Source organism: Helianthus annuus, chromosome 14, assembly GCF_002127325.2.
Source record: "Helianthus annuus cultivar XRQ/B chromosome 14, HanXRQr2.0-SUNRISE, whole genome shotgun sequence".
Classification (NCBI taxonomy): Eukaryota; Viridiplantae; Streptophyta; class Magnoliopsida; order Asterales; family Asteraceae; genus Helianthus; species Helianthus annuus.
In genome coordinates, this window is record NC_035446.2 from 10,590,372 (window position 1) to 10,607,285 (window position 16,914).

Below are 16,914 nucleotides of genomic sequence, written 5' to 3' on the forward strand. Positions count from 1 at the left end.
CTCTTTCTTGAAGATGTTCACCTTGACTTTTTAAAGTTTAATATGCTTCTTTTACTCTATGATGTGAGTATTTCATCACATCATATTCTTTTTCATTTCTTGAACAACATTTTATTTTTGAGAACATTTTTCACAATCTGCTGAACACTTTTGTTTCAAAAATTCATTTTCTTTTTCATGAACATTTCATTTTAGTGTTAGCTCTTCTATTTTTTTCTTTCAAAATCTTTTCATTTTTTAGAAAATTCACTTTTTCTTGAATTTAATGTTTCGTCCTTTTCAATATAGGCACTGCATGATATAATGTTTTTCTTGTACTGCGTTTCATCTTTATTAACATATTTTTCATTACCTCCATCATTTTTATCCATTTCTTTAACCTGATTTGATGATTTGGAAGATTCAGTTAGAGTTTCTTTCTCAATTGATTGTTTTGCTATTGTCTCTGTTGGTGCATGCATCTGTCGACTTTGTCTTGTATCGAGTCTTGTACTAGATTGTTAGATTAGGGCACGGAGTTCTAGATAGTTGAATTAAAGGTGATTTCGCTTGAAGGAAGTAATTCCGCTTGAAATGACATTTGTCACTTTCAAGAGAAATCAACAAACTTCTTATTTCGCTTGAGTCAGTTTGGAGCGGAATCAGATCCCGCTTGGAGCTGTTTCAAGCGGAATCTAAACTCTACATATAGCATCCCAAGCGAAATCATAGGTAACTGTTCCGGATTTTGATACCGAGCTGCTGCCGGTTTTTCCAATAATTGTAATCAGTGTTAAATCAATCAGAAAGTTGTTTAAAGTGATTTGCAAGCTGTTTCGAAGTCTATTTCTCTGTTTCCGCCTTTGAAATAGATTAAAACTCCTCTGAACGACTCGTTTGGGTCACAACACGATCCTACAAGTGGTATCAGAGCTCAGGAGGAGGAGTTCTTACCGATTCAGCTCAAAATTTCTGTTTTTCTACACCTTCTTTTCAAAATTAACAAGTTTTTACAGTTAAAATCGGCTAATTTTCTCACATATAGTGTAAAACTGCATTTTAACAAACCCTTGAAAGTTTCAGACTAAAATTCGGATTAAAAATGACTAAAATGGACCAAAGTTTTGATTCCGCTTGAACGAACATTTTTTATTCCGCTCGAGTTTGTGATTTCGCTTGGATAATTCCACTTGAAATAGCCTGATTCCGCTTCAAAGTCGTTATTCCGCTTGAGATTTTCAAGCAAAATCAGTGATTTCGCTTCAAGTCTGATTCCGTTTGAAAGTTGTTGGTTATTTCGCTTGAAACTGCAAGTTGGTGATTCCGCTTGAATTGGCTATTCCGCTTGAATAGTAATTTCGCTTGAAAAGTGTTGTTTTTGAAAAACGTGTTACCGAATCATGAGTGAAGAATTTTATAACGCACTTGCCACATCTCCGACTACTCCGGCTTCCATTGCTCAAAACATGAATTTGGAAAATGAGACTGGAACAATGCAAAAAACCCCGAAGCTAATGAGCACTGAGGAGTATTACGGATGGAAAGATAGGTTTGAAAACTGGGTTCAAGCTAACCATCTGAGATCTTAGGAATGTATTTTGAAGAAGTATGTTCTACCACGTACGGATCTGCAAGTTGAAAAAGAAATCTCGGAATTCAATGACAAAGAACGTGACATGTACAAAGTTGAAAAAATGATGATTAGTCTACTTCAGCAAGCCATCAAAGAAGACATCTTTGTGTTGCTTCAACATGACAAGACCTCAAAATCAATATGGGATGCTCTTAAAATCAAGTTTGAGGGAAGTGAAAAGATGATTAAAAACAAAAAGGCATTACTTAAGAAAGAATTTGATCTCTTCACCAGTTTGCCCGGGGAAGACACAAAGAAATTAATTGAAAGATATTGCCATTTAGTGAGATCTATGTCAATGTTAAGCATAACCAAAGATCGTGAAGAATGGGTTGACAAGTTAGCTGACGCTTTACCTCAAAAGGAGTGGGGAACTTACTTGATGATCTTAAAGAACACTAGAGTATATGATGGTTTGACGATTTCTCAGTTCATCGAGAAGATTGAGGGTCAAGATCTTGAACAGCAAAAGATTGCGAGGATGAATAATCCGAGTGGTCAACAAGATGTAAAAATGTATTACAAGGGCAGTGTTCAAGAGGTTGAAAGAAGTCCGAAGATTCAAACTGCGTTTAGTGCTGGAAATTCATCTGAAAATGTTGATCAAGGTTCAAACAACAGCAGTGGATTTTCTTCATATCCGAGTGTTAATCCCAAGAGTTCATCATCAAGTTTCCATTCTCAAACTACAAAAAGTGGTGGTTGTGTGATACAGTGCAACATTGCATTGAATCTTCCAGAAGGTCAAAGTTTTTCTGAAGAAATTGCAAAAGATCACATGTCTTTACTTGCAACTGTACTACAATCCTATGAAGGTTTGGTTGCAGGGAGGATCGGGAATCCTATGCTAACGAAAGAGGATTACGATCAGATAGACGCTGAAGAATTGGAGCTCATGGACATCAAATGGTGTCTAGCTAGTGTTCTTAGAAGAGCTGAAAAGTTCAAGATGATTACTGGAAGAAATGATTTTCTTGATGCACATGTTTCTACTTTAGGTTTTGATAAATCTAAAGTTACTTGTTTTCAATGCAGGGAGAAAGGTCATTTCAAGAGGGAATGTAAGAATAGAGAAGCAAATGAAGCAAAGAATCCGTTTGGAAAAGATGACTATTACCGGAAAGCCATATATCAACAAGTTGGTCAACAACAACAACAACAACAACAACAACAACAAGAACCACAAGTGGCTCATGGTAGAAAAGTGTTAGAGGATTCTTCAAAGAGAGCATGTTTAGTGAATCAAGAAAATTTTAGCTGGGATAAATACATTTCATCCGACAGCAAAGCATGCCTAATCAATCAAGATGATGAAAGGTTACCTGAAGGTTTTAGCTGGGATATGTTTGTGGATGAGAAAGGAGAGTTTAAAGCTTTCATTGCTAAAATTGTGAATGAACCAGATATGTTTACCGAGTGGATGAAAGCTATTGGTGTTAGTGTGAAGAATGAAGAAGAAAAGTCTGTTTCATCAGATGAAAGCTCACTAAGTTCAGATGAAAGTTCAGAAAAGGCAACTGTTTTTGATCAAACACCATCTGATTCTGATTTTTCAGATGATAGTTCTGATAAATCAATTGAGTTTGATCAATCACCAACTGATGACAGAGGTGATGATGAAGAAGAAAGACATATTAATGTTGTAAAAACTCATCAATCTCCTGAAAGCTTTCATTTTTATTTTGAAGATTGCTTGGAGAAGCTGAAGGAGAGACGAGCAGTGAAAGAACAAAAGCAAATGAAGTCTGAAAGTGTTGCTCAAAAAGATGAGACTGTTCAAAATGAAGAAGTTAAAATTGTTGTTGAGGAGATTGTTGAAGCTGAGAAGGTTAATGGTTCTGAGAAGATCATTGAAGAAGAAAAGATTGTGGAAGTCATCAAGCCTTGCTCAAGTGTCTAGAATCTTGCAAAGAATGTGCAGCAAAAGACAAGAAGTTGGCTGAGCTTGAGAAGATAAAGGAACAATTACTGTTCAATCTCAACTACGTGAAGGAGTCTTATGATGTTTTGAACAGAACAGTAACTGGTCTTCAAAAGACAAATTCTAAGAGAGAAGACGCTTTGACAATGATGAATGCAACAATGATGACGAAACAAAAAGCTATAAACTATTACATTGAGGAATGTGCTAAGCTGAAACAAGAGTTGGAGACTGAGAAAATTGAGAATGAGAGAATCAGAAGATTATTACAGAGTTATTCTAGTTCTGGTTATCTTATTGATCGAATTTATCCAACTGTTGCAGGTTTCGAAACATTTCAGGATGAGAAGCCAAAGAAGAAGGATACTGGTAAGAAACCGAGTGCTAGCTATAACAAGTGTCCGCCTCCGATCTGGGAAGGTTATTCTCCCAGAAAACCAAATGAGGAGCAAGTTCAAAAGGCAGTCAATATAAAACTGAAGTCTGATATAACCGATGAATTACCAGAAAACATTGACGTTACTTTCACATCGTCTGACACTGATCATGAGTCTGAGTTAATTAAAAAGGTAGTCGATCAGGTGTTGGATATAGATGAGGAGTCTGAGTCAAAGTCTGAGTCTGGAGGTTCAAGTTCGTCAGTCAACAGTCCAAAATCGTCGGTTAAAAGGGCTTACAGTAAAGAGTTTTTGTTATCAAAATCAAATTTGAATGATGAAACATTCGAAGTAGCATATACTTTGAATGATTCTGACAAATTATATTCTGACAAAGAGTTTCCAATAAGAAGTGTTAGATTTGAAATGATCAAAAAGGTTTTCAAAATGACAGAAATCAATATTTTTGAAATAAAAGATTTAAATCTTACTGAAAAACCTAAAAATTACACTTCAAGAGTTCAACAATGATTAAACAAGAAAAAAGGTTACAGTTTTGGTTCTAGTTTTCAAAAGAAACCAAACCATAATGGTAATTTCAAAAAGAAAGGTTTAGGTTTTATTCCATCTGAAAATTATAAAAATGAGAAAATTTCTGAAATAAATACATTTGTTTCAGGAGGAAGTGCTGAAGAAGAACAGAAGAAACCTTTCTGAAGACAATCAAACCAGGAGTTTCTTGCTGAGAAGAAGAGAATAGGAACTGGAGTTTTTCACAGAAAGGAGACTAGAACCTGTTACAAGTGCAATGAAGTTGGTCACATTGCATGGAACTGTTCTCAAGCTACTAAGACAAAACAGGGAGTCTCTGAAAAACTTAAAGAAAAAGTTGTTGATGTTGAACCACCAACTGAAAAGTTCAAAATTTTTGAAAATTCAACTTATGAAGTTGGTGAGTGTTCAAAGAAAATTTTTTTATAAAAAGAGAGCCAAGGACAACCAGATGTGGATTGTTAAGAAATTTGATGTAAATTCTGGCAATGATTCTGGTTCCACAAAGCCAGAAGAGCTACTAGTTGATGTTAAAGAAGAAGAATCAGTGCCTTCAGTGAATGATGATAACTTTCCATCATTGAAGGTTGAAAATGTTAAACAAAAAGTTGGTAAGGATGAGATCTCAAATCAATTCTATTCTGAAAAGAAGGGATTTGATGTTGAGAAAGCTTTTAATAGCAATGTGAAAAAGATTTTTGAGAAAATGATCGAGGGAAAGGCCAAAGGGGTTAAAGATTTTTATGCTACAAAGAAAGCAACTTATAACCCAACTGAATCTGAGTTAAAAACACCCAAGGTTGGTCAGACTTGGGTGGAAATTCTTTTCCCTTAAAAATCTGACTTGCCGGAGATCCCAAGTTTGTAATCGCGGATCAGGAATCGGCATCTTTCTTGATAATTGTTTTTATGAATGAATCTTATAATGGATAAATTTTACAGGTTGTGAAGCAGGAATCGGCATCTTTATTGGTAAAATGATTTTGTGTAGATGTGGTATTCCTACAAATGGTAAATCAGGGACATTAAGTTGTACTTGATTTTCTTACAAATGGTACAGAGGTTTGTTCTGAAAAAGTGATTACTCAAGGTCATTAATTTGAACTTGATGTAATCCTCGTATAAGTGGTTAAAAACAATGTGATGAAGTTTACCCCGAACCTACAAGTGGTTAAAACAAAACTTATTTTCTGGAAAAACCATTTTGTTTAAAACAAACTTAAGTGTTTTGAAATCTAAATGGGAAAATAGTTTGTTGAAAGGGGGAGTTCTGATTGTTTATGCCTAGTGGATGGCGAATTGAAGCGATTTGATATCAGTTGTCAATTTTATTGTATAGTTTGTTTTCAAATTTTCTTTAAATGTGTTTGCATTTTAGGGGGAGTAAGAATTTTAGAAAATCCAAAAACATTAGAAAATTTGAAAAATCCAAAAACATGATAAAACAAAAATGAGTTTTGTTGTGAAAAAGAGGAAATGATAGTACATCAGTGGACTATCACAACATGCTAAAGAAATGTAAAGTCAAAAATGTGATAAACAATCTCACTGTGGATGTGCCAGTAGGTTTTTGCACATTTAGTAGATTGTGACGAGATATAAACTTAAAATTCAAACTTGCTTATATCGTGGGGAACATTTCTTGGATATATAGGTAACCCCTGAAATCTTGTTTGAAAGGTCTCTCTTTCTGAGATACTAGGTCTTTATACTCAGTGATATCTGGGATATTATCCCGGGACTTCTGATTTTGCGGAAGCAATAGCCTAGTCCCCGTATAATACTTTCTGCAAATGCTTGAAATATAGCGCCGCCCTCAGCATAAAAAATGATGAAACATTGAAAAATGCTAATCATGTGCTGTTGAAGAAAAGATCCTCTAAAAGGGACACACCAAAAGTCGAACCGTCATCTCTCTGCTGAACGGAAGTTCTGACCTGAGCTCTCACGGTTTCGCATCTAACCCCTTACAAATATCATCTAGGTATACTCACCTGTAAGACTGAATATTGGGATCTGGATACAGGAGTATATTCAAGTGGTGGGACACGCAAATAAGTTTAAGTTCTTAAGAAATTAATATCGTATCTCGAAACAATTAAACTTTATGTGAAAATTTAAGTGGACCAGTATACTGATAATCTAAGTGAATTGTTTAGAACTTAAAATGAAATGAAGCTTAACGGTGTTGGTGATTTGTCTCATAAAACTGATATGATCCTCTTACACAAACTCACAAAAATATTGTCTGTAAATATTTCTTTACTACATTTCATTTAAACTCAAAAAATCCAAAAAGATTTTCGACAACTGATGTTGAAAAGCAGATTTTCAAAATTCCAAATGTTGAACATGATGATCATTTTGAGGGGGAGTCCGTTAAATCTAAAAATTTTTTAATATTCTTCTGCAAGTGTTCACAGATATTCTGGTTGTTTTGAAAAGGAGAGTCTGAGTTGGTTCATTCATCTTAATTTTTCAAAATGTTAAAATTGTGAAATTTATTGTGAGGTAGAGTCTATGTAGGAAGGGCCAGGATACAATATTGGAACTGATGCTACTGATGAACTTAAAGAATCAAGAGATCTGATCCTGAGCAAAAGGAGAGCCAAGTTTTCGATCCCGGAACAATTAAAGGGGTGTTTGCTAGAGAAAGAAGAATTTGGAGAAAGGCGAAAGCCAGGACGAGATTCTGGAAGCCCGAAGACAGATAAAGACTGAAGACGTTGAAGACTCGACACTGAAGACTCTTCAACATCTGAGGGGAGTCTGTTGGTGCATGCATCTGTCGACTTCGTCTTGTATCGAGTCTTGTACTAGATTGTTAGATTAGGGAACAGAGTTCGAGATAGTTGAATTAAAGGTGATTTCGATTGAAGGAAGTAATTCCGCTTGAAATGATATTTGTCACTTTCAAGCGGAATCAACAAACTTCTTATTTCGCTTGAGTCAGTTTGGAGCGGAATCAGATCCCGCTTGGAGCTGTTTCAAACGGAATCTAAACTCAATGTATAGCATCCCAAGCGAAATCATAGGTAACTGTTCTGGATTTTGATACCAAGGTGCTGCCGGTTTTTCCAGTAATTGTAATCAGTGTTAAATCAATCAGAAAGTTGTTTAAAGTGATTTGCAAGCTGTTTCGAAGTCTATTTCTCTGTTTCCGCCTTTGAAATAGATTAAAACTCCTCTGAACGACTCTTTTGGGTCACAACACGACCTACAGTCTCCTCTGTATCGAGTGTCTTTTTCAAACTTTCTATCACTTCTTCTAAACGTTTTAGACTTCCATTCAACACTTTTTCCATACATTCCTCCAATTTTTTAACATATTCTATATCTCCTTTCTCCTTTGAATAAAATTTTCCAGCAGTAGGTATCGTTGCAACTGGAACGTCAAAGTCTATTGTCTTAGGATCTATAAGTGGATTTCCTTGAGAATCTAAGAAACATTTCCTCTCATCATCCCATCTCTTGGCCTTTTTTGTTTCTCTAAAAGTTGTAATCCTTTCATTCATTTCTATCACGTGCAATACGATTTTCTCGATTCCACACCATGATTTCAGTTTTAAATAATAACTGCAAGAATCAACAAACAATCTTAAAAATCAAACAGTTTTTGAAAGTGGATTCGCAAAAATGAGGAAGTGGTTGATTCGTGCGGATTGTCACTAATCTGATCCGTATAAATGAACAACTAGATCTGTGCAAATGAATAATGTCACAAAACCCTATATTCGTGTGAGCTAGACAAAGGTTGATCCGTGCGGATGGGAAGACATTGATCCGCACGAATTAACAATACCAATCTGCACAAACTACACTTCTTGATCTGCGCGAACTGACACAATATTGGTCCGTGTGAACCAACTTAAAACCTAATCTGTATGTATTCCCAAACCTTAGATCTATACGAACAACCTAAGAATTGATCCGTGCGAATCAACTCAACACAACCCAGATCCGTGCGTATATTTCAGCGAACACATGTTGTCAAATTTTGATAGTTTTTCAAAAAAAATTTTTTTTTTTAGCTTGAGTTTAGATCTGAAACTTTAAACGGTTGTTTAAACACTGATTTCACACAATATAGTTGAAAATCAGCCAATTTCAACTATAAATTCGACGTGAATTTGAATTTTAAACTTGAAAAAGAAGTGTAGAAGAAGAATGAGTAGTAGATGATGAAATTCAGCTCTCTTTTGCTGGTATCTTGCTTGAATCTTGTATCTTTAGTCCTTGCAATCAATCTCCCGCTCTGATACCACTTGTGAGAACGTGTTTGGACCGATTTCGATGTTTTGTTGATTGCGTAGATCTCGTATCTTGTGCGGAATCCAAGTACGAAAGTGGATTGAACAAGAACAAGTAATTATAATATCATTTCTATTGATTGATTAACAATACAAAACCACGAAATCACTTGGACAGAGTAATAGCTCTCAAGTCCACAAGCATGCGTCATGAACAAGACACCACACATCTATATATAGTGTTTCCAAGTTGGCACCAACTATAACTATGGATGAACATGTATATGCGGATGGACTTTGTGCATCTGCATGAATCATCATGGCGCGCATTTGTGCGAACCGACTCTAAACCCTAAATATGCGAGTTCACGTGCGAACCAGCTTTGACTCATGTGTGTTCTTCAATTTAAACCTCGTCTTGTCCTATTTCATTGGCTACGTTTCAATGTACTTGACATTGAAGCACGTGATTAACGGAAGCGATAGACATATGCATTCACATTATAAATATTATTATTATTATTGTAATTAATAAGTTTTTTTGTATTAATTTCTATAATTTTTTACAATTACAATTGCATAAAACAAGTTAATTACAAAAAATAAACATATATGCCTAGTACATTTCTACACTGGACGTCTATGAGAATCCAATAGACCATTTTACCAGTCTCGTCCTAATTCAAGTGTATAAAAGTAATTTTACCAAAACCGGACACATCGTTTAGGCCTAGACTGGACGTATATGTTGAGCGGAAAATTTGATTTGATTAAATTATGAATATTTAAAAAGGAGTTGAAGAATTACCATTTTACCCCTGAAATGCCCCAGTATTGGTTTCATTCATGGATAAAATGGTCATTAACCATTTCAGCAGAATCTTTTTGAAATGGTTAATTACCATTTTACCCCTGAATTAGGCCTATACTGTCAGGGGTAAAATGGTAATTCATCGACTGGTCGTCTAGAGCTAGATTGGTTGTCTTACTCAATTACCATTTTACCCCTGAAATGCCCCCAATATAGGCCTAATTCAGGGGTGAAATGGTAATTAACCATTTCGAAAAGATTCTGCTGAAATGGTTAATTACCTTTTTACCCATGAATAAGGCATATACTCGGGGCATTTCAGGGGAAAAATGGTAATTCATCTGGTTCTATAGACGGGTCGTCTAGATCTAGACGAGGCGTATGCCTCGTATTTCAGGGGACAGCCTAGACAACCACTGCGTATGCCCCCAAAAGTACAACACACACATACATACGGACAAGCGTATCTAGACCGTATTTTTTCGATTAGAAGCTTCGCTGGTACGTATTTCAACCTATATTTTTTTATTCTTCAATAATTATATATTAGAACCATAGGAATGATTGAATTTTTGAATTTTGAGAGTTTGGGGTAGGTTTTGAATGTTGAAAAGAAATTTTGGGTAGAACAGGATGCCCGTCTACCTCTAGACGGGGCAGTTATTTTTTTAATTTTTTTGTATTATTGTTATTATTATTAAAATTGTTATTATTAATGTTATTGTTATTAATTGTTATTAATTGTTATTATTAGTATTCTTATTATTATTATTTGTTATTATTATTGAAATTTTTATTATTATTATTATTTTTATTATAATAACTTTTATAATAATAAATATTATTGTTTTACTATTATTATACGTATACGATATTTATTTGTAGATTGATTATGCATGAGGATGAGATTAACAACCACTGCGTATGCCCCCAAAAGTACAACACACACATACATACGGACAAGCGTATCTGGACCGTATTTTTTTCGATTAGAAGCTTCCCTGGTACGTATTTCAACCTATATTTTTTATTCTTCAATCATTTATATATTAGAACCATAGGAATGATTGAATTTTTGAATTTTGAGAGTTTGGGGTGGGTTTTGAATGTTGAAGAGGAATTTAGGGTAGAACAGGATGCCCCGTACGGGGCAGTTATTTTTTTAAATTTTTTGTATTATTGTTATTATTGTTAAAATTGTTATTATTAATGTTATTGTTATTAATTGTTATTATTAGTATTCTTATTATTATTTGTTATTATTATTTAAATTTTTATTATAATAAATTTTATAATAATAAATATTATTGCTTTACTATTATTATACGTATACGATATTTATTTGTAGATTGATTATGCATGAAGATGAGATTCAGATCCAGGAGTCACCACATCTGCAGGGTTCGCGGCGAGCTCCGCCACAGCCGGTGGATCCGCTGCACGGTCACCCATACCTGTAATTTACTGATGGCACCCATGCCGCCCGATTTTGCCGGAAGCTTAGGAAGATACACATTGGAACACATGTCGCGGTCAACTGAGATGCAATTGAGGCTATTGGTGAGATGCATAGACTCCGTTATTTCATTCCAGTGGATTCGCCGTGGCATCGTCTTTTTGAGTTAGCGCACACGCCGAGCTACAAGGAGCTGCTGGTCGAGTTTTTATCGACATTCACATTTCACCCTCCTCGGGCCGACCAGCCGCCTGCATAGCCACATGCTCCTCCCCCTCTGCCTGCATGCACTGATCTGTATTGCTCTCAGCTGGCATAAGATATGGCATCTTTAAACACTTTGGAAACCATGAACTGCAATGGAAAAAAATCCCATAATCCCAATCACGAGTCAACAAACATAAATGAGGAGAAGCAGTCATATTCTGCACCCAAAGTTTCTCAATCTAATGTAAGTATAGGATGTAAACATATAGCTATGACCCAAAAACTTTTATTATTATTGTTATTTTACTTATTTATGTTGTTATTAATTTTCTTCAACCCTTTTTATTATGTGCATTATTTACGGTTCACATAGTGCGTTTTCGAATCATTCGACATGCTGGGTGACATAAATGAAACCGTTCTAGCAAGTGATGATGAATACGCTATTGATGCTAACCCAATCTCATATAGCACACCATCCATGTAAAGGGTAAGTGTAGTATCCGAAAATTTACTTATTATTATTAATAAAAAAAAATAATAATTAACAACAAAATGTTGGAATATTTTAAACTAGTAATTTAATGAATAATTGTACTAACTTAAGCGTAATATTGTTATACAATTGTGTATTTATTTAAAGATTTACGTGTAGATATATTTATGATAGGATGATTACAATTTAAGTATACAGTCTTTTTTTTTAATTTTAAGGATTATTTTCATTAGTCACATATCAACTTATATATGGAGAGATAGACGTGAATCATCATTGATTTCAAAATACAAAAAGCTATGTATGTATATATGAAAAGTTTGACTTTGGTGACTCAAAATTTAGATCTTTCAGCCTTGATTATATCAAACCACCGCAATCACCGTTCATTTTTCTTATTTCTGTCCAATTCTTATATGTTTCAAAACGAATACACCGAATATTCGAATTGATATCCTTCAAATTTTACCGCATATCCTTATAAGCCTTTGTGACTTCAACCTTCCTTAATAGCAATCGGAGTCTGATCCCTACGTTTCACCGGAGATTTACCGACGCACCACCGCAGCCAGTCGAGGCTATAACCACAATGTCGCACCACCACTTTCATAGTCGCCATCATACCACGCAACATCGGAGTTCCTGAGCAGTTACCTTTCACGAACTAGGTAGCCATCGGATTCAGGTGACGTGCTTCTTTCGTTACCATCGACCCCACCATCACTTCCGTCACTCGTGTTCTCTGATTCACGAACAGGTACCAAGTTCACCTTTTCTTTATCTCTTTCGACCCCGACTCTATACTTGGTTAATCGGGTCTGATGACATTGACAGCCGCGGCGACCCCCTTCTGGTTCGATTAACTGCCGCCCTAACGAAATTTCTGATTAATAGCCATGAGTTCGACCTCCGCATCCATCATTCAGGTAACCAACTAAAGCGTTAAGTTTTCCTACAACCATAGCTTGGTTGATCACCATCTGAGTCCGATTATGGGGTCATCGAGAAGAGCGAGTTAGTCTAATTGGAAAAATATATATATATATATATATATATATATATATATATATATATATATATATATATATATATATATATTGTCTTTCTTAATTGTACCTATAAACATAGTAATCGAGAAGATGAAAAGAGCCATATTCATTTTTTTCTTTCTGAATATTATACTACTTTCATGCACATGGAAGTTCTTTAGGCTTCCTTTGCATATACATACATAAATATATTATAATAAGACATTATCACTTTTACCACATAAATAAGTTTATTTATTATACTATTGAATTTATGTTTGTTAATAAGAATTAGTATATGAACAAGGATTTCTTTTACAAATATCATATATTATAATTATGATTATGATATGAGAAACACATATACATATATGGTGTAATGGTTATATTAAATAACAATTCAACAACTAGTTCGAAAAAAAAAAAAGAAAAGAAAAGAAACCGTTGACGACCTCATATTCGGAACTCGAGCAACACCATAATATTGATGTTTAAGGAATTTTATATTTAGGTTGCCTTATAACAACTTCAAGTCAGACATTATAATGTTTTGTCAAGTTCGACTTACGCTTTAAGGTACGGATTCTGTTTTCTTTCCATCGTAGTATACTCTTATATTTTCGTTACTCATTGGTACGGCTTCGTTGGTCTTGCTATCATAGTATTTTTTTTCTATGTCCGTTACTTTGTAGCACGGATTTTTGTCTTTGTCTTAAAGTGCTATTTTCATGAATCGGTACCTACATTCGTTTGATATGTGATACATTATAGGAGTCGGTTTGTATTTGTTTGTTTGTTTATTACTGTGTTGTAGCATGCCATACCTCAGACTTGTATCATGGTCGCATGTTCCTGTTAGTATTATTTTCAGTTGCCTGTAAATTATTCATAAGGCCTTAGTATTTGTAGTCTGTCACCCAAGTATGTTTGGCTTGTTGTTTGGGCGTCAACGGCATGGCACTTATCGTGACAGTGCGTAATCAAAGTTCACGGCGTCTCTAGCTTGTGCTTGTGTAGCACCCTGGCCACTAGAGGCGTATAGATCGATCTTAGCTCTGAGTTTGAGTTTGTTTGTCTGGAGATGGAATAAGGGGTGAACGCCACACTCACCATCTCATAGGTGCATGGACTAGCTAGCTGTGTACCAGTCTGTTTCTGGCTTTGGGTGCTTCTGTGTTACACGATTTGTTCTATTGACATACATATGTCGTGTAAGTTAGTATATGTCTCTTTATGTGAATATGTTCAGTATCTGTTCTGATATGTCTGATATGTTTTGTACGCTTCTGATTATGCTTTTGATTATGTTCAGTATATGTTCTGATATGTTTATTACGCATCTGGTCATGTTTCCGATCATGTAGCGAGTTAATCATGCTTCTGATTATGTCAAGTATCCGATTTCGTTCTGTATTAGTTATCTCTGTTTTGACTCAGAGTCTCTGTATCAGTTTCGTCTCAGTATCAGTCTCAATTTGGATTTCAACTCCGTGTTATACGTATAGTTTGTATCTGTCAGTACATGTATTCAGTATTTGATTTAATTTTTGTTCTATACATGTCGTTGAATATGTCTTTGTTTCGTGTCGACTCACTCGATCGGTTTAATAAGTTTCGTAAGGATTAAATTGTTCTAGTTTTAAAATCTGGTTATCAATATTATTTTGGTTGTTAAATGTAAATCTTCAAAGCTATAAAATGATTATTTTTTTATTCAATAATAAGTTATGGAGTATGAACAATTGATCTATATTGATTTTTCATCCATACATTTATTTAAAGATAATGACTTCAACAATTCTTTTCTTTTATGGTTAGGGAATTTTTAAAAGGTATTTACAATGTTTCGGTTTACGTATTTGCTTTGTCTCTGTATTAGCTTCCCATGTCGGTTTACGAAATTGTCATATGTACTTCGTTCTGAAATCCAAGTTGAATTATTCTATTTCTTATATAAATTATTTTATTTTGATAAGATTCAAATATTCCTTATAAGAAAATAGTTTTGCCAATTATTTTTTTTAAAACAATAGCATTATTAGACGTTGTTCAAAATATCTGATAGTTATTAGTTTTTGATTTGTTCGAACGTTCCATTGACAAATGAGTGGTCAGAAAACTTTCTTGTTATACGAATACTAGATTATTTAAAAGATGTTTTAAAATAAGTCTGTTTATACAAGATAAAATGCTTTAGTCATCATGGTCAACGACGTATCAGTCTTTACATCGGTTTTGTGTTGGGGTCTGTATCAGTTATGTATATGACTGATTTTGGTTTCCGTATCAGTCTACGTTAAAGTTTCAGATCGGTTCGTGCATCAGTTTCAGTGTCAGTCTTGTGTCTGCATCTGTTTTTAGTACTCGTGTCAGTGACCATTTCAGTTCAGTCTCAGTTATGTTGTGTTTTGCTTCCGCTGATATGACTTTACTTGTACTGTTGATTTCTCCGTTACTGAGCAATTTTTGGCTCAGCCGTATTTTTCTTTTTTGTGTTTTTCCTATTTGTTTTACAGGTAATATGGGATGATCTGGGATTTCAGTGAGGAGCGTTAGGAAGTCGCTGGTCAAGATTCTTTATTTCAGTAATGTAATAAATGTAATTAAGGGTTTTCTATTTAATGCTATGGATTAGCTTTTAGTTTTGATATCTGTAAGAGTGACACGTCAGCCCTAGCGGGGTTGGGGTGTTACAGTAAGCCTATAAACTGGTTGTCTTGGCTCGTTTTTTATGTGGAAATGCTATCTTAAGGGATTAGTCCCACTCACATTATTCTTCTTGAAGTGATTTGAGAAAGTGTAAGACTAATAGTAATTTTTCAAACTCAGGGTCGAAAAAGGAGAACGTTACATAAATCTATGGCAATAGGTACTTCAAGCATCAAAATCAGCCTTTCTGAACCCGAACATACCGAAATTGAAGCCATGGATGCGGTGATTAATCTTGCACTAAACCAATGGTTCATGTTTACAATAGGTGCATAACTACTATTTGATGTAAAACGTTGTTCAACATTCAGACTTTATTGTTTTGAACAAATCTAAAGCCTTATTTATTGAAATTTTGCTACAATTCTAATATAACAATACACAACAAAACAAATTGGTCCAGATTTACAATAGTTTATCCTAACTTAGTATAGTTGGTCTAGCCATTTCAAAGTCTAGATACACCCATGCGTACATTAAATCCTGGAGAGTCTTCCTTGCCTTGCTTAGGTAGCAGTAAACTGTTTAAAGGATTCTTTCTATATAAATTTCATAATTTTATTAAAAATAGATAGTTGAATAGACTGTGCTCTTTTTTCTAGTTTCCATTTTGCTAGAGCTTGATGTTTCCAAATTAGAAGTACATCGATTTTGCCATTTAAATTGAAAACAAGCTTCCGTAGTTACTTGAATGATATTCATCCAATGCTAGCTAGTGACTAAGATGTCAGTATTTTCAGCCTTGTTCTTAAGAAAAGGTATTAGCTAGTTCAAACTGCCTTCTAGTGTTTTAATTATCTAAAAGTTATTCTGATTCCATCAAGTTTTTATTCCACTCGCATCTTTCTCTCTGGTGTTGGCTTTAATCTTGATTATGGGTTTAGTACGGTTTACGGGTAAAAGGGTTAGATTTTGTTACGCGAAATTATTGAGATTTTTGCTGCAAGTTTTGTTTGTGAATTGGTCATGATGTTGACCGAGTAAATTGGAGAATCATGGTGCATGAAGTTATGCGGGTTGTTTTAACAATTTAGCATGTGTTTCTTTTGTTTGTTTATAATAAATAGTTAGTTGGGTAGTTCATTAAATGTACCTCATTTTCATGTGAATAGAATAGAAGTATTTTTCACTTTTCCTTCGTATTATATTTCTTCTTCACTACTCATACATATATACAAGAGGTGAGTTGTGTGTGTGAAGTGAGGGGCCTGAAACCAACATCTTGGTTTCAGAGCAAGGTTGAATAACGAGGTTGAATAACGAGAGTGCCGGTTTGAGAGTCTATTTCAAGAAAGGGGGCAGCCCTTGGTTGTAGGGCTGATGTCAAAGAAGATGCAGGGGAGATTTCATGTCAGGAGATCGCGACATAGAAGAAAGAATGCTGATCGAGATCAGCAAGAAAGAAAGTTAGATTCAAATCTTTGAATCCTTATGAAAGAAAGAAGAGCCACCACAAGAAAGAAGAAAGAGGCCGGCGTTGCTTAGCGAGAAATAA

General features: G+C 34.7%; 1 long non-coding RNA gene across 1 annotated transcript; it reads left to right on the forward strand.

The window, feature by feature from the left end:
• Positions 1-12,047: 12,047 nt before the first annotated feature.
• LOC110908037 lies at positions 12,048-15,494 on the forward strand. The gene is made up of 4 exons (XR_002574132.2): positions 12,048-12,439; positions 12,517-12,608; positions 13,222-13,286; positions 15,227-15,494. It is a non-coding gene; the product is annotated as an uncharacterized LOC110908037 (long non-coding RNA).
• Positions 15,495-16,914: the final 1,420 nt, after the last annotated feature.